Raw genomic sequence first — 18457 nt, forward strand, 5'->3', positions numbered from 1 at the left:
AGTATCTATTCAAGACCTTTGCCCATGTTTTAATATTTGATTTTTCTTGTTGGGTTATGAGTTCCCTGTACAATCTGGATATGAACCCTATCAAATACATGACTTGCAAGTATTTTCTCGCATTCCATAGGTTGCCTTTTTACTCTGTTGAGTGTGTTCTTTTAAGAACCAAGTGTTTTAGGTTGCTGTAGTCTCATCTACTTTTGCTTTAGTTGCCTCTACTTTTCGTGTCATATTAAAAAGATTTGCCAAATCAAATGTCATTAAGCTTTTCTCCTCTTTTGTCTTGGGAGTTTTATAGTCCTGAGGCTTATGTTTGATCTCCCCGCACCTCGAGTTCGTTTTGTGTATGTGTAATGTAAGGGCGCGGGATCATTCTTTTGCATGTGGATATGCAGTTTCCCAGCACCGTTTGTGGAAGAGACCACCCTTCCCCAAAGAAGTGGTTTTGGCACCCTAGTTGAAGAAGGTTTATTTCTAGACTCTATTCTATTCCACTGGCCTGTGTATCTGTCTTCATGACAGCACCACATCCTTTCAATTATCACCGCTTTGTAATATGTTTTGAAATCAGGAAGCTTGAATATTCTAACTTTGTTCTTCTGTTTCAAGACCGTTTTGACTATTTGGGGTCCTTTGAAATTTCATATGAATTTTAGGATGATTTTTTTTTCTATTTCTGTAAAAATGCTATTAGGATTTTGGTAGGGATTGTACTAAATATGTAAACCTCTCAGAATAATATTCACATCTTAACAATATTGTCTTTCTATTTATTTGTGTCTTCTTTAATTTCTTTCAGCGATATTTTATAGTTTTCAGTGTATGAATCTTTCACCTCTTTGGTTAAGTTTATTTCTACATATTTTATTCCTTTTATTGTTCTTGTAAATGGGACTCTCTTCTTAATTTCCTTTCCTGATTGTGTATTCCTTGTGTACAAGAACACACCTGATTTTTGTGTGGTGATTTTGCTGAGTGTGTTTATCAGTTCTAACAGTTTTGAGGTTTTTTGTGGAATCTTCAGGGTTTTCTCCATACAAGATTATATTACCTGCAGAGATCTTTTTCACCTTGAATGCTTTTTATTTATTGTTCCTCCTGAATTGTCAGGCTGGAATGTTCAACACTGTCAAGTGGAAGTGGTGAGCGTGGGCATCCTTGTCTTGATCCTGACCGTGGAGGAGAAGCTTGTGGTCTGTCGTCATTGAGGAAGCTGTCAGCTGTGCCTTTGCGTGTTCAGCCTTTATTATGTTGAGGTAGTGGCTTCTATTCCTGCTTTTTTTAAATCATGAAAAAGTGTTGAATCAATTGAACACAACTGATTGTGTCCCCTTTTCTGTAGCAATTGAAATAATCATTTTTGTCCTTCATTCAGTTAATGTGCTGGATGGAGACTTGGTTGTTGCTGTTGTTTTCGTTTAATATTGTGCAACTTTACTAAAGTTGAAATTTTTGTATTATATTTCTATGAATTGCCATGGGTCTTCAAGACACACAGTTGTAATGTATCATCTGTAAGTAGAGGTATTTTTAGCTCATCCTTTCCAATTCCTGTGCCTCAGGTTTTGTATTTTTATCAGCCTGTGACCCGAAGGCTCTGGTGGGTGGTAATGGGTGCTGTCAGGTGCGGGCCCAGACACCAGAGAGAAGAGGGCATGTTTTTCCATGGAATTGAGGCCCGCTTTTGGGTGAGCCATTCGTATTTTATCATTTTAAGAAAATATCCATTGACAACTTTCATTATGTGTTTATATTGAGAGTATGAGTTAAATTGTACACACACTTTTCAACGTGTGTGAAAATGAACATAAGATTTTCTCCATTGATCTAATGATATGGTGACATATATGAACGGACTTTCTAGTGTTAATCTGTGTTGCATTTCTGGCATAAATTCTACTGGGTTCAGTAGATAGATAGGTAGATAGATAGATGATAGATAGATAGATAGATAGATAGATAGATAGATGATAGATAGATAGATGATAGATAGATAGATGATAGATACATACATACATACACATGTATGGATAAGGTGTGGACTCGAGAAAGAACTCCTGGACCCAGGGAGGAGGAGGAACGGTGAGAAATGCAGTAGTGAAGGTAAGAGAGAGTGCTGGCCAGAACAGATGCAGCAGAGGTGACGGGGTGAACTTGACGAACCTGATCACGCAAAGGGTGAGAGCGAGAACCCTCACGGGTCACTGCCACATCAGGAGACTGGGTGGATGGATGGGAGCAGCCCAATAGGGGGGACTGTTCTAAAGCAGTTTCCACAGACCTTTAATAGCAACATGACCCACACCTCGGAGTGCCCTCACGTCCCAAGGTACCAATTCTACAAAACAGATGAGTGAGCAGCATTTCCCGCAGAGCAGAGGACTGTGCCCCCCAGGAAGGCTCCTGTGGCCACCCCGTTTTCTCTAACAGCCCTGCACTGCTCGGAGCCCCAGGCTGCTGTCAGCAGGCAGGGACGGAGCCTGAGGGTGGACAGGGATCTAGGGCCTGGGTCAAGGGCAATATGTCCAGATGGTGCCTTTTTGTATGTACATACTTGCCCTCACACACTGCCCTGGGAGAGACGCCAGCCACAGTGTCACAGCGGTCACCTGAGCAACACTGCCGCCGGAATGCTGCCCTTCCCATGGTGATCTCGGGTCATTCTATTGCCTTTAGAAAAAGCACTGAATGTCACAATTATCGGTGGAATATTATGTAGGCATTAAAAGTAATGTTTCTGGGAAAAAAACAGATGGTGACTTCAATAAATATTTCTTACATTAAATGAATTTAAAAATATACAAAATAGTATGTCAATTCTACAGAATATCTAATCCATACTCCTCAAAACTGCCACAGTCGTCAGAAACAAGAACAGTCTGAGACAGTGTTGCATCCAGAGCAGTGCAGGGAGACGCGGTGACCATGACCTAGGGGGTCTGGGCGGGCCCTGCGTCAGAACTGGCCCATGTCCGGAGCCCGAGTCACTTCTGTGCAGACTCCTCCACCTCTGAAATCCCGGCAAAGTCCTGAACTTCCATCAATGGCAACTTATTTTTGAAATATAACATGTCAAAGCCTTTCAGGAAAAAATTGGAGTTCCGTTAAAAAAAAAAACGTGCTAAGTGGCTTCAATTTCTTTAGCATTTTAATGTAGAAATGGGCCCCAGAGCAGAGCTACCCCAAGGCAGACGAATCCCAGACCGGGCATGAGCAGGACACAGACCCATTTCTCCGGGGCGGGAGGGAGAGAGGATATTTGCTGTTTCTCAGACTTATTATGGTCCTGTGCGAGTTAGGGTTTTCTTTTAGTTTGAACCGTATGGACTTGCCCATATTTGTGTGTTTTGACCTGAAACAGAAGGATGTAGCTTCACAGGTTTAACCTCGTGCATTTGGGGAATGAGCGGCTGATCCTTTTGTCGCCACCAAAAGCCCCCCCTGAAGCGCCCTGGGCTCTGCCCCGCACACGCTCCTCATCCCAGGGCCAAGGCTGTGACAGCATCTGCACAGTGTCTGTGAGACCCTCTCTCAGCCGGCGGCCCACCCCACCCCGCCACCAGCAGCCTCGCCGTGGCCAGGCCTGGGCCCGGGGTCTGCCCCTAGATCGAGCCCAGCAAGCGCCTCAGCAAAGGCCCCGCAGCTCTCGGGGAAGAGCTGGAACGGGGGACTGTCCGCCTCAGTGGACCCTGTGGCCTGGTTTTTGTCGGGGACCAGGTCCAGGCAGAGAGTCAGCAGAGGGAGGTCTGCAGGCTCTGGGCGGCCCCAGCGCCCCGCCTGCTGTCCCTGGTGAAAGCAGCATTTCACCCACCGCCTGGCTCCCCTCCTCCCAACCCGGGACTTTTCCACTGTTTTTCCTGGAGCAGCCCCCGGCGCACAGAGCACGGGGTGAAAAGTCGCTGGGAGGACAAGGTGACAGATAGCCCCGGGGTCGCTGGGTCGTGGGGAGGCGTCGTGATCCGGCGCAGACGGAGCGATTTCCTCGGTGATTTCAGCCCTTCGTCTGTTCACACGTCCCGCCACCTGGATGCAATGGAGAGGGGGAGAGAGAGAGAGAGAGAGAGAGAGAGAGAGAGAGAGAGAGGGCGCTGCCCTCTCCTGCCTCCCGCCCACCGCGCATGAGCAGGCCTTGTCTGCGAGGCTGCCTCTATGGAGACTGTAAATAACGTTAAAGGCTGCCTCAGACACACATAAGTGGCAGCTTCACCCTTTCCCGTTGACCCTCTGTCCAGGGTTTGATTTAGTTTCAAATCTCTTGTCGTAGATTCTCGGACCATATTTATCTGGGGGGCGGGTGGGGTGCCGCCGTGGAGGCGGGAGAGCGGGCTGTGCAGGAAGGGACGCTAATCTCTCTCCTGTGGCCCAGGCCAGACTGTCTGCTGTTCTCACTCCCCACCAGGTTCTAAGCTGCTCTGAGCAAGGGCGTTGACGCTTAGAGTGAATGGCCGTCAGCCAAGCTGAGGCTGGGGTGGCCGGGAAGGGCTTTGGCTTGGCAGAGGCCTGGCTGAGGTCCTGTTTGGTGGAGCCGCGGGGGGCGGGGGACAGGATCGCAGCAGGGACGGTGGGAAGACACCCCCGGATCCCGCCCCCGCCCCTGGAGCAGTGATAGAAAGCGAGGAAGCCTCCAGCCCCCATTCCCTGTTTTTAAAACTAGAATCACTATAGGGTCCAGCAATCCTGCTTCTGGGCATTTATCCAAAGGATCTTAAAGCGATATCTGCACCCCATGTTCATTGCGGCATTATTCATAGTCGCCAAGGTATGGAAGCAACCTAAGTGTCCGTCTGTGAATGAATGGAGGAAGATGTGGTGTGTGTTTCTTCATAATGGAAGACTATTCAGCCGCGATGAAGAAGAAAATCCTTCCTGTGACGACATGGCTGGGCCTGGAGGGCACTATGTTTAAGTGAAAGGAATCATGTGAAGTCAGAGAAAGACAGACACCACGTGATCTCATGTATGTGTGGATTCTTCATAGAAACAGCATAGATTGGAGGTTGTGGGCAGGGGGTGAGTGAAGGTGGTCAAAGGGCACACTCTCTCTCAGCTATGAGGTGATGTAACACACTGCTTGGTGACGCTAGTTAATGGGGCTGCATTGTGTACTTGAGCTTTGCTAAGAGAGTTGATCTTAAATGTTCTTGTCACCAAAAAAGTAGGTATTTATGTGAGTTGATAGTGGTGTTAATGAACCCTATTGTGTTAATTATTTCACAATAACTACATGTATCAAATCATCACATTTTAGACCTTAAACTTACAATAATATATCCAAAAACCTGGGGGAAAAAAGTAAAACACTGTAAGCCTGATTTGGTTTGTAGGTCACCAGTTGGTAATCCCTAATCCCACTCTTAAAGTTTATAGAAGAGTGAACTCACCCTGGCCAAGTGGCTCCGTGGATTAGAGTGTTGTCCAATACACCAAGGTTGTGGATCAATCTCCCATCGGGGCACATACAGCAATCAATCAATCAATGTATAAATAAGTGGAGTAACATCAATGTGTCTCTCTCTCTCTCTCTCTCTCTCTCTCTCTCTCTCTCACACACACACACACACACACACAGTTTGTCAGAAGGTCATAAGTGCTAAGAAGTAATGGAATGTTAAGTGATGCAAGAGTGAGAGACACAATGCACTACTTATGCCCTTTTTTATTAAATTTATTGGGGTGACATCTATACTAATAAAAGGGTAATATGCTAATTAGACCATCTTCCGGACGTCTGAATTCCTTCTGGACAAAGCCACAGTGGCGGGGGCCAAGGCAGAGGTGGTTATCGGTGATCAGGCAGGCAGGGGAGCAAGCAGTTAGGGGGTGATCAGGCCAACAGGGGAGCAAGCAGTAGGGGGTGATCAGGCCAGCAGGGGAGGACAGTTGGGGGCAATCAGGCAGGCAGGCAGGTGAGTGGTTAGGAGCCAGTGGTCCCGGATTGTGAGAGAGGGATGTCCAACTGCCAGTTTAGGCCCGATCCCATGGGATCGTGGGATAGGGCCTAAACCAACAGTTGGACATCTCCAGAGGGGTCCCAGATTAGAGAGGGTGCAGGCTGGGCTGAGGGACACACCCCCCCCTTCACAAATAGGCCTCTAGTTCTATATAATAAAGAGCTAATATGCTAATTAGACTGAACAGTAGAACAACCATCTGGAAATAACTAGTAAGCAACGACCAGGACGCTGTGCCCACTGTTGCTCACCCTGCAGTCTGTGTTCTGAGTTTAAGAGCCACCGATTCTAGTGCACGCTCACTCTTCTTTCTAATGCAGCACAGAAATTAACCTCTCTCCCCTACTCCTGCTTTCGTTGCTCTACACACCCCTGCATCTGCAGTCAGAAGCATAGTCACGGCACCAACAAAAGCAGGACCAAGAAACTGGGCTGACCCACCCTCACTACCAAGAACGGTTACAAAAACTCTTCCTTTCAACCCCAGAATCCTCTTTCCCTGAGAGTTCAAACCTCATCTATACACCATTTCAACCATGATTCATTCTTGAATTCCCTGTGAGAGTCATCAGTCATACAACACAGGGTCTGACCCTCCCCACCCCAAACCTCCCACCCTACATCCAATCAGCAAAGACAGCCTCACCACATTGACATTTTGAGCCAAATAATTCTGTAGGTGGGGTGGGGGGTTCCTGAGTATGACAGAATGTTTGGCAGTACCTCTAGCCTCTACCCATGAGACACCAATAACAACGCCCTTCCCACCCTCCAGTTGGGACAACTAAAAACATCTCCAGAATTTGCCAAATGTCCTCTGAGGACAAAAGTGTCTCGTGGAAAACCACTGATCGGAGACGCGCAGGTCCAATGGGTCCCGCTGCCTTGCCTGAATGAAAAGCCACCCTGGGCATCATGCCCACAGAAGTAGTTTATGGCTCACCATATTGCCCAGGGTATAAATCCCATCACTCAGTTACTGGGACGTGGTTCATTCATGCCCAGCTGTTCTTTGCCTGTGTCAATATTTCAGTGCAGGGAGAATGGTTTGGCATAAGAACAGCAGCCAGCTGAAGGTTGAGTGAGATTGCAAATACCCGAGTCCTGAATGAGTGTACTCGTTGCTGAGTGCACTCACAGAGAGCACTCGGAGCTGGAGCGGGATGGAGAAACCCCAACCCCAGGGCCACTACTGAAATAGGCCCATTAAAAACGAGCTGAGTGTGAAGCATGGCCTTGTTAAGCAGACGACATCACACCGAGTGACGCGTCAGGAGCTTCCTTGTGGGCACTGCAACCACAGTGGTACCCGACTGTCTAAACATTAATCACCCACCTCCTAGTCTGAACCTTCATCAGGGCGCAGGCTTCTCGCTGACTGCATCAGCGGGAGGCAGCTGGGAGCTGCTGGCATCGATTCTCATTGGACGCCGGCTGGCAGGGCCCAGGGACACACCGCCAGAGCGGGCAGCCCCTGCCGTCTGCAAAGGGCGTGTGGACGCTCCCTGCGGCCAGCATCCCGGAGTCACAGGGAGGGACTTCGTGCCTCCCATGTCGCTGTACTCCCAGAGCCCGGACAGGGTCTAGTCTAGCACGTAGTAGGAGCTCTACCGATGATCGCTGAACAGATCGCAGAGTCCCAGACAGTGGACTATGTTGTTACACGTGGACAGGGCTTCCAGTTTGCAAAGAGCATGGTCCTCACAGGGACCAGGAGAAGGAAGCCCCAGGTCACACTGGTGGTCAGTGGCAGAGCGAGACCAAGGTTTGTGTTCTTCCATGGGGCACACAGACAGCGTCAGTGCATAACAGCTTGGCTTCCGTCCCCGAGCTCTCCTCCGCCACGGGCCTTGACAGGCGCTGGAATCCCCGGGCGCTTGGTGGTCCGAGGCACACGGCAAGGGGACTGTCTGAGATGATGCCTGTGGGAAGCTCAGCGTCCTGCTGAAACACGGTGAGCACCCAACAATGTTCTTTATAACCAACATCTTCAACATTTCCCAGGGGACAGAACACAAGCATTGCAAAGTCCTCAAGGGACCAGCGACTGCGAAACCATGGAGGCCTCGCAGACGACCACCCCTGAACCTGGATGGAGGCCCACTTAGTCTCCACTTACCTTTTGCTTTGATTCTTCGCTCTCGTCTTAGGACACCAAGTGCAGGACAGTCTGTCACTTGCCCCTCAGTAACTCCCTGCTGCAACCTGGTCCCCAACATCCTCAGGCCCTCCTGGAAGCGTTCACACGATGTCCTGAGTCATCGACAAGCAAACAAATCTGTGTTTTCATTGTAGTTCTCCTGACTCAGGTCGTCTCATTAATACTTTAAACGGCACAGAAAAATATATAAAGATATTTTTTAAATTGTTTTATTGCTTAAAGTATTACAAAGGGTATTACATATGTCTCCTTCCCGCCCCCCCCGCCTCCCCTACCCCCCAGTGTCTTATGTCAATTGGTTATGCTGATATGCATGCATATAAGTCCTTTGGTTGATCTCTTACCCCGCCCCCCTTCTGCCCCCCAACCCTCCCCGGCCTTCCCGCTGCAGTTTGACAGTCTGTTTGAGGCAGCTCTGCCTCTGTACCTATTTTTGTTCATAAGTTCATAATGGTCTTTATTATCCATGAATGAGTGAGATCATGTGGTATTTTTCCTTCATTGACTGGCTTATTTCACTTAGCATAATGCTCTCCAGTTCCATCCATGCTGTTGCAAATGGTAAGAGTTCCTTCTTTTTTACAGCAGCATAGTATTCCATCATGTAGATGTACCACATAAAGAGATTTTTTAAAAAGCCCAGCCGGCGTGGCTCAGTGGTTGAGCATCAACCTATGAACCAGGAGGTCACGGTTTGATTCCCAGCAGGGCACATGCCCAGGTTGCAGGATCAATCGATCCTCAGTGTGGGGTGTGCAGGAGGCAGCCAATCAATAGTTCTCTCTCATCATTGATGTTTCTTTCTCTTCCTCTCCCTTCCTCTCTGAAATCAATAAAAATATATATTTTTTAATTTTTGTAATTTCATGATAGCTCTGAAGCAGGTTAATAAAAAGTAGGGCATTTTAAAATAAGTCAGTAATCCTTTGAGCTATGTCCATGTAAGAAAACTATCATGTTCTTTCCCAAAATTGTCCATAGGTATCTCTCCAGGGACACTATAAAAGCTGGGAATCAGTCACTAATTTACCCTGGATACCATCTGCTATGTTCCTCAGGAGACTTCACTTAAAATTGAGAGTCATGTATCATGTATGACTAGAGGCCAGTGCATGAATTCGTGTGCCAGTGGGGTCCCTCGGCCTGGCCTGTGGGATTGGGCCGAAACAGGTTCTCTGACATCCCCTGAGGGGTCCCGGATTGTGAGAGGGCGCAGGTCAGGCCAAGGGACCCCACGGGTGTACCATCAGGGCCGGGGAGAGATGCAGGAGGTTGGCCAGCTGGGGAGGGACCTTGGGAGGGCTCCAGGGTGTGTCCAGCCCATCTCGTTCAGTCCTGATCGGCCAAACCCCAGGAGCAAGCTAACCTACCGGTTGGAGCATCTACCCCCTGTTGGTCAGTGCACATCACAGTGATTGGTAGACTGATCGACTGCCCCCTGTTGGTCAGTGCACATCATAGCAAGTGGTTGAGCGGCCTTAGCATAACATTAGCATATTATGCTTTGATTGGTTGAACAGCCGGCCAGCCAACCGGACACTTAGCATATTAAGCTTTTATTATACTGTAGGTCCTCGGTTTATGTCAGAGATCCATTCCTATGGCACGACGTAACGCAATTTTCACCTTAAGTCAGAACCCACCTACATAAGCACCTACGTCACTCACATGGAGCACATACACAGCAGTAATGAAGTGAAACAGTAAAAAGATTTAAAAGAAAGGTAATTCCTGACCTTTACTTGTGGTAAATAAATAATAAACAACATAAAGCACTTATGTACATATGTCGAAATGACAGAGCTTTTTTTTTTAAATAAATAAATGGGAGATGGCAACATAACCACGAGATGATGTACATGGAGTCCAACGTAACCCAAGGACTGTGTGTATAGGATGCTTTGGCTGTAACCTTCAGAAATACCAACTTAAGCAGCACAAATGACACATAGGAACCCTGGGGACATGCTGGCACGAGGGCCTGTTGACTGGCTGGATAAGGGAGTTCCGTGCCTGGGCTCACGCTGTGGGGCTGTGGCCTCATGGAGACCTGACACTCCCTGGACGTCAGGGGGCCACACTGAGACCTCCCCTGTGTTTCCCTGCGGTGTCCCCAGGCCCAGAGGAGGCCTCCCCCACGGGCCCCAGGCCTCCAGGCCCGTCCCCCAAGAATCATCTGTGACGTGGGGACACAGGTGTCCTCCGCACCTCCCAGGAGGGAGGAGCAGCTGGTGGTGAAGATAAAACTGAGATCCAGTTCCCCCGCCGGCAGAGCAGCGTGGGTGGGGTCCCTGCGGGCAGAGAGCGTGGGGCCCGTGCTGCCCTGGGCGTGGGCAGGAAGAGGCGAGCCCCCCACCCCCCGCCTGTCCCCGCGGCAGGACACAGGTAATGCTGAGACTCCCTCCTGCAGCTCATGCTGCTGCCTCCGCCCTCGGGGCTCTGAAGGGAGGATGCTCCGCTGTAAGTAAGGACACTGGCTCGTTGACACGGGTCCGAGAAGGCGGACACGGGTCCATTTCTGTGCACTGACCTGCCCAGTGGCCCTCAGCCACGGGGAGGGCACCGGTGCTGCGTCCTCCCCTGCACCCCTACCCCTGCCACCCCAGACACAGCTCCACGGCTCCTGGCTCCCTGCTGCCTCCTGCCCGTGGGGGTGGGAGGAAGCCTCCAGCCCACCCCCTGTCACCCCGCGTGTCCTCAGGTAGCTGCCAGGGCCCCGCAGGAGGAACTTGTTGTCTCAGGACCCGCCGCCCGCGCTCAGGGAGGGAGCGCAGGGCACAGAGCCGCCCCATCCCACCTTCCCCCCCACCTCCCACCCCCACCCCCACTATGCCCCGAACGCAGCGGGTGGTCCCTACCGGGGAGGTGACCTCGGGTCCCCTCACCCCCAGCACAGAGCACACCCAGGCACCGCCCCTCCCACCCAGACATCCGGAGGGAACTGCCTTGTGACCCGAGGGGGGCGGGGTGCTCATCTGTGGAAAATCAGCGAGGCCCCCACCCCCACCCCACCGGCCGGCGCCTGGAAGTGTGTGGCCGGCAGGGTGGAGCCACAGCAGGCAGGTGGCACCCACAGGGCCGCCCCAGCAGCCTGGCTCTGAGCCTGCCTCCAGGATAGACCTGCCGTCCGGAGGCCTCCCAGAGCCCACAGCCTCCGCACGGCTGAAAGCTTGCGTGTTCCTTAAACCGAAGGAAAAGGCGGCTCAGGCCCTGTTCCCCTTCCTCCCTGGGCCCCTCACAGGAAAGTTCTGCTCCGGAGGCCTGTCCCACTTTCCGTGAGCAGAGTAGACCCCCCTTCCTCTCACTCCCCCTTTCCTCGCCCGCCCCTCCCTTCTCCCCTCTGGGTCTGTCTCTCAAGCTGTTCTGTTAGGCGGTGCCCAGGGCGCCCATGTTCCCATCTGGGTGCCCGCAGTGATCACACCACCCTGCCCCCACCCTGGCAGAGAGGAGGGGGGGCGGGGGTGTGGCTGGCTGTCCCCTCAGGCTGGGGGAGGCCTCCAGCTAAAGAAAGCTCTGTGGGGTGGGTGGGGGGAAAGCACAAAGGAAAAGAACGAGCTTTAAAAAGCAGGAAGAAGGCAGCCAGCAGTGCAGAGGCCCTCCAGCAGCTGGAACTGGGTCTCCCTTGTCAGGAGCCTGCAGTCTGGCCTCCAGCATCAGTCCCCCGAGTGTGCCCTGGCTGTCCCCCTGGGTGTCCCCCTGGCTGTCCCCCTGGCTGTCCCCTGGCTGTCCCTGGGTGTCCCCCTGGCTGTCCCCTGGCTGTCCCTGGGTGTCCCCCTGGCTATCCCCCTGGCTGTCCCCTGGCTGTCCCTGGGTGTCCCCCTGGCTGTCCCCTGGTTGTCCCTGGGTGTCCCCCTGGCTGTCCCCTGGGTGTCCCCCTGGCTGTCCCCCTGGGTGTCCCCCTGGGTGTCCCCCTGGCTGTCCCCCTGGCTGTCCCCTGGCTGTCCCTGGGTGTCCCCCTGGCTGTCCCCTGGATGTCCCCTGGCTGTCCCCTGGGTGTCCCCCTGGCTGTCCCTGGCTGTCCCCCTGGCTGTCACCCCGGGAGCCCAGAACCTGGGCTTTGACTCTTGTTCTTCCTCAGATGCAGCCCGCATCTCCTTGAGGGAAGGAGCGCCTTCTTCAATCGCCAGCAATAGCCCAGGGAGCCGCCTCTGACGGGTCCCTAGCTCTGGCCTTGCTGCCTGGGACTGAGCTTGCTCTGAGCCTGCCCGCCTCCTAACCTATGAGTTTCTAGCTAACAGCCACCCAGGCCTTGGAACGTGTTGAGATGCAGATGACGCCCGTTTCTAGTAACTTAGCTCTTTTACCAAGAGCCAGCGTTGTTCCAGGAACTCCGGCTTCCAGACCGCCGGGCGGGCGGGATGCCCCGTCGGTGGAGCAGGCACTGCTGGTGAGCGTCCCGAGCACTTGTGACCCTGGGCGCGGTCAGCACGGTCATGCTCAGGCCACGCGTGGCACCCCATGTCCGGAACCTCCCACGGGGACCGTGGTCTAAGCTGGGAACGGCGCTTGCTGTGGGGACGGTGCCGCACCTCTTAGAACGGTAACTGGCATCTCGATTGTCCTCTCTTGACTTTCTTAACAAATCTCGACCGAGAGTGACCGTTTCTACATGTTCCCATCGTTCTTACCCTTAAGTTGCACCCTCATCCCCCAGCTGCAGGCTTCCCCGGAGAGGCGCTGGGGGGACCGAGGGCGAGGCGGTGAGTGCTGCACCCGCTTCCCACACGCCACCCCAAATGGTGTCCCACCAAATGGGACCAGACGTCAACCACTCCCTTCCACCCGCTTTAGCTTCCCGAAAGGCGACACGAGCCTGGCGGAGAGGCCGGGCCGCCTCGAGCTCCCGCGGGTCCCACTGTCAGGGACGCACGCAGGGCGTCGTGGTCACTCTAGAACAGCGGCTCGCCACCGGGGCCGCCAGCACTCCTGGAACATCCCCTGCTGGCTACTGAGCCAGCGCACTGACCTCTTCTACCTTAGAGGGTCAAATAAAAAATGACCACAGCCAACACTACAATGGCCATCGGTGTGAATGAATAGACGCTATGCCTATTTTTTTGTCAGATCGGCAAAATACACAACATTTTTGGTGCCGCCGAACTCGTCCTTAGGTCACGTGCCATGAGATGGGAAGGCTGACGATCGCTGCCCCAGAAACGCGACTGTGAACTGCGTGGTCTGATGGGGCCCCTCTGAGGGTCTCTCTCTGGCCAGCGAGCCTCCTCCACATTCTCCTGCTGCCCCTCCCTCCGTGGGTCTGTGTTTTTAATCAGCCCCAGAGGATAATAAGTCAGTGCTGCTCCCCATTAACCACCTTGTGCGCAGCTAGAAACTAGGTCATCAAGAGCTGGGAAGATAAGGCTGCTTCAAGGGCGCGTGCATTTTCAGAGCGTGGCCTAAGGAGCGCGCGTCTCTGGAAGCTGAGGGACGGCTCTCCGATGGCCGGAGGGGAGAGCAGAGGAGCCTGAGACGGCCTTGAGCACCCGGAGTCCGTCCCCCGTCGGGGAATAGAGGTGCAGCCTCTTCACCACCGGCGGCTGGACCATCCAGAGGCACCTTGTGGGTAGAGCCCGACCGGGATTGCTTACTGACACGGTGACCTCGGAGGCCACAAAAGGGAGAGCTTTAGGTGAGAGCCCCACCCAGCCCTCCTCAGCTCCGGCGCTCCTGGGCCAGGCTGGTCGGCAGCGCCCGGGCCTGGGCAGAGATCAGCCTCAGAGCCGGCGGCGCAAGCAGTGACGCCATCCCAATCAATCTCGCGGTGGTTGGGGGTAATTTGATGTGTGTTTTGATCTTGTACATATGCTTCCTGAGTTGTAGCGTCAGCATAACTAAGATAAATCGCTGAGGGAACCCTAACGTCTGTCCTCGCTCCCCCGTGTGAGTCCTGTTGCTGGGATGGTTTGTCAGCAGCAGGTGAGAAGCACGCATCTGCCCCCAGAGGAAGGCCAGGGCGGTGGGTAAACACCCAGCTGGTGGGCTGCAGAACTGGGGTGCTCGGAAGACTCCCCGGAAGGGAGGGCAGCCTGCCCCAAGCAGAGCAGCAGTGGCCGCGGTGGCGGCGGCGGCCCATGTCCACTGGCAGGGCCGAGTGGCCTGGGGAGAGCAGTCACCTGGCCTCTGCCCTTCCTGCTGCTGCTGCTGACGCTCGGTTTTTAAGGACAACAGTGCGTCCAGCTCCAGACAAGACCAAACCCAGGACTCACAGCGAGAGGAGCAGGCACTGCAGGCAACATCAGACTGGCCACGAGGCAGGGAGTAGCACGCAGCGTGAAAGTGCCGAGTGCTCAGCACCAGCATCATGATCAGGTAACAGAGAAGAAGGTGGGAGGCCCGAAGCGACAAACCTAGTCGAGGACCAGCGCCCGGGCAATAGGTGCAGGGACAGGCGGTGCGGTGAAGCAGGCCCTGCGCCCTCTGACCACACCTGGGCTCCTCCCCTCAGCCCTGGTCTGTGCGCAGGTCACACGGCCCTCCTGGGCCTCCGGCAGCATCGGACGGAGCGCCAGGCCCCTGCTGGGCACCCATGCATCGCACCCCTGCATACGTCTGTGCACTGGCACCGAATTATTGGGAAGCAAACATATTTCTTCTCCACCCTTCACACTATGCCCAGAACGAGGCGCAGCGAGTTACAAGTGCGCAAAAGCGCGTGGGTGACAGTCTCCCGTCCAGTGCACTTGGGGTCAGACGGAATCGCACTGACTTGGGGACCTTGTGGCTGCCATCGTGTCCAGCTGTCCTGCACCTCTGTGGAAGCACAGGTCCTATCCCTATCGGCAGTGACCACGGGAGGTTGTTGCTCTGGGTCCTCCGTCCCCAACAGCAAGGCATGATGGGACGGGCTTTGGAAGGGCTCCAGGGCCGTCTCCGTCAGGAGAGAGCGAGTTCCTCTGGCAACAGGAACTCCCGGTTGCTTCGGAGGATCAGAGAATTCCTCAACTGCAGCCTCGGAGCCGGCAGGGAGCTTCGTCCTGCCCACCTGGACGATGATAAACCCACCTGCCCCTGTCTCCTTAGTCCGCCCGCTGACGGCCAGGGCCGCGGCCGGCGAGGTGGTCCGGTGCCACCCCAACCCGAGACTGGGCACACCTGCTGTGACCTCTCCCCCAGCTGGCCTGTCTGAAGAGAGAAGGGGCCTCACTCACCAACGCAGTAACTTCTTTTTTTAAAAAATATATTTCTTTATTGATTTCAGAGAGGAAGGGAGGAGAGAGAGATAGAAACATCAATGATGAGAGAGAATCATTGATCGGCTGCCTCCTGCACATCCCCTACTGGGGATCGAGCCCGCAACCCAGGCATGTGCCCTTGGCCAGAATCAAACAGTCCGCAGGCTGACGCTCTATCCACTGAGCCAAGCTGGCCAGGGCAAGTAACAGCTTGGAGAAGAAACAGTGTTTCTATAGACCTATAAGCGTGTCTGTGACAGAAACGTTGTCCCAGGTTCTAGAATGGACCGAAGGACTGAGGAGGGAGGGTGGGCTGTGAGAGCGCCGCTTGTGAGCTTCTTAGCACCCGGGGAGGGGTGGGGGGGCACGGTGCAGGAAGACCGGCTCAGAGCCCAAACCCCGAGTCCCAAGACTGCCCTTAATAAACCTCCGGGAGGTGCTGGAAAAGCTAATTAGGGTCTTAGAAGGTAGTTGGACTCTTTTCAATTGTAAGCAGTTGGAAGGCATTAAATATTTTTTTAATTCCATTTGTTGTATGGGGGGCGGGGGGATTCTATTCACAGAGTTTCACTGAAAAGCTGTTAGAAGGACAGCGCGTGGTGCTGGGGAGAGGTGGGCACAGTCAGAGCTCACAGTGCCATGTGGGGTGGCACGAAGCCTCCAGCCATGTGCAGACTCTCGCTAGCCACTAACCACGTGGCTGCTGAGACACGAGGGTGGCAGGTGGCTGAGGAGCTAAGCCGGTGATCTTGAGTGATGCAGGCTGATCGGTATTGAGAGATGGGTGATGTGGAGAGGAGAGGAAGATGGCTGCCGACGGGAAGGAAGACTGCAAGACAGTGTGAGAGGGAGAGAAGGAAAGGAGAGAGTGTGGACGTACGGGGAGTGTCTGTTTGTGGGTGAGGGACAGCTATACTCCACTGTTGGGGACTGCCGGGCCGGGCTCCCCTGACCGGGCAGCCTCCACTGCTGCTGGAATCTCTCCCGGAGCGACCAGCTCTGCCGCGGAGACTGCGCCATTTTGAAGGGGAGAGTGGCTGTTATCAGAGGCCTATACAGCCCAGGTCTCTACAACCACAACACCCAGCAACCAGATGCGCACCTAGGAACACCGGATCTCAAGAGATGGGTGCTCGGTGCGGCTCCCAGAAAAGCTGTAGAGGATACTTGGCACAAGGTGGCTGTATTCAGTGTTGGTTTCTCAGAGCAGCTCCGGTTACTGTGACTGATAACATGGGGGAACGCAGGGAGTCCTCAATTCCCAGATTATAAAGCAAAGTACTTTTCCCCTTTCTAGAAACTCAACATGCAGGTCCATCAGATTTTTTGTGTAACAACCTGGTTAAGAACTTAATGCATGTGTTTACACCCACTTTATATGAATACTAGAGGCCTGGTGCACAGATTTGGGCACTGGTGGAGTCCCTCGGCCTGGCCTGTGGGGATCAGGCTGAAACTGGCTCTCCAACATCCCCCGAGGGGTCCCAGATTGGGAGAGGTCACATGCCAGGCTGAGGGACCCCACTGGTGCACAATCAGGGCCTGGGAGGGACCATGGGAGGTCTCCAGGGCATGTCTGGCCTATCTCCTCCAGTCTCCATCAGCTGGACCCCAGCAGCAAGCTAACCTACCAGTTGGAGCGTCTACTCCCTGGTGGTCAGTGCACATCATGGAGACGGGCTGAATGGTCGAACGGTCGGACACTTAACATATTAGGCTTTTATATATACAGACTAGAGGCCCGGTTCACAAAAATTTGTGCACTCGGGGAGAGGAGGTGGGTCCCCCAGCCCGGCCTGTGCCCTCTCGCAGTCTGGGACCCCTCGGGAGATAACGACCTGCTGGCTTAGGCCTGCTCCCGGGTGGCAGAGGGCATGCCCAATCCCTAGGTGCAGCCCCTAGTCAGGCTCAGAGCAGGGCCGATTGGGGAGTTGGGGCGCCGGCCCCTGTCATGCACAGAGCAGGGCAGATCAGGAGGTTGCAATGCCACCCTCAGTCACGCTCAGGGTAGGGCCGATTGGGGGGTTGGGGCACCACCCCCTGTCACACTCAAGGCAGGGTTGATGGGGAGGTTGCAGCGCCAACCCCTGTCACTCACAGAGCAGGGCTGATCAGGGGGTTGGGGCTCCATACCCTGTCACACACAGAGCAGGGTCGATCAGGGGGTGGAGAACTCCCCCCTGTCATACACAGAGCAGGGTGGATCAGGGGGTTGGGGCGCTGCACCCTGTCACACTCAGGGCAGGGCCAATGGGGAGGTTATGGCTCTACCCTGTCACACACAGAGCAAGGCCCGTGGAGGGGGGTTGGGGTGCCACCCTCTATCACCCACAGAGCAGGGTTGATTAGGGGGTTGGGGAGCTCCCCCCTGTCACGCACAGAGCAGGGCCCATAGGGGAGTTGGGGCACCGCCCCCTGTCACACACAGAGCAGGGCAGATCAGGGGGTTGGGGCGCTGCACCCTGTCACACTCAGGGCAGGGCCGATGGAGAGGTTATGGCTCTACCCTGTCACCCACAGAGCAGGGCCCTTGGGGGGGGGGGGCGTTGGGGTGCCGCATCCTGTCACACACAGAGCAGGGCCGATCAGGGGGTTGGTGCACCACACCCTGTCACACACAGAGCCGCAGGGCGATCAGGGGATTGGGGAGCTCCCCCCTATCAGGCACAGAGCAGGGCTGATCAGGGGGTTGGGACGCCTTCCCCTGTCATGAATAGAGCAGGGCGGATAGAGAGGTTGTGGCACCGCCCCCTGTCACACACAGAGCCTCAGGGCGATCAGGGGGTTTGGGCGCTGCCTCCTGTCACGCTGATCCCGGTGCCGGGAGCCTCGCTGCTCTGCTGATCCCGGTGCCGGGAGGCATATTACCCTTTTACTATATAGAATAGAGGCCTGGTGCACGGGTCGGGGCCGGCTGGTTTGCCCTGAAGGGTGTCCTGGATCAGGGTGGGGGTCCCCACTGGGGTGCCTGGCCAGTCTGGCTGAGGGGCTGAGGGCCGTTTTCAGGCTGGCAGGTGACTGAAGCTCCCAACCGCTCCTTTTTTTCTTTTTTTTTCTTTTTTATTCTGGGCCAGCTTTAGCTCTGAGGCCTCGCTGCTGAAAACATTGATACAATGTTGCGGTCAGGCTGGCTGAAGCCCGGCTGACTGAAAGCTGGTTTCGGGGGTTTT

This window comes from Myotis yumanensis, unplaced genomic scaffold, assembly GCF_028538775.1.
Source record: "Myotis yumanensis isolate MYYU_CA2020_CCGP unplaced genomic scaffold, mMyoYum1.0.hap1 SCAF_17, whole genome shotgun sequence".
NCBI lineage: Eukaryota > Metazoa > Chordata > Mammalia > Chiroptera > Vespertilionidae > Myotis > Myotis yumanensis.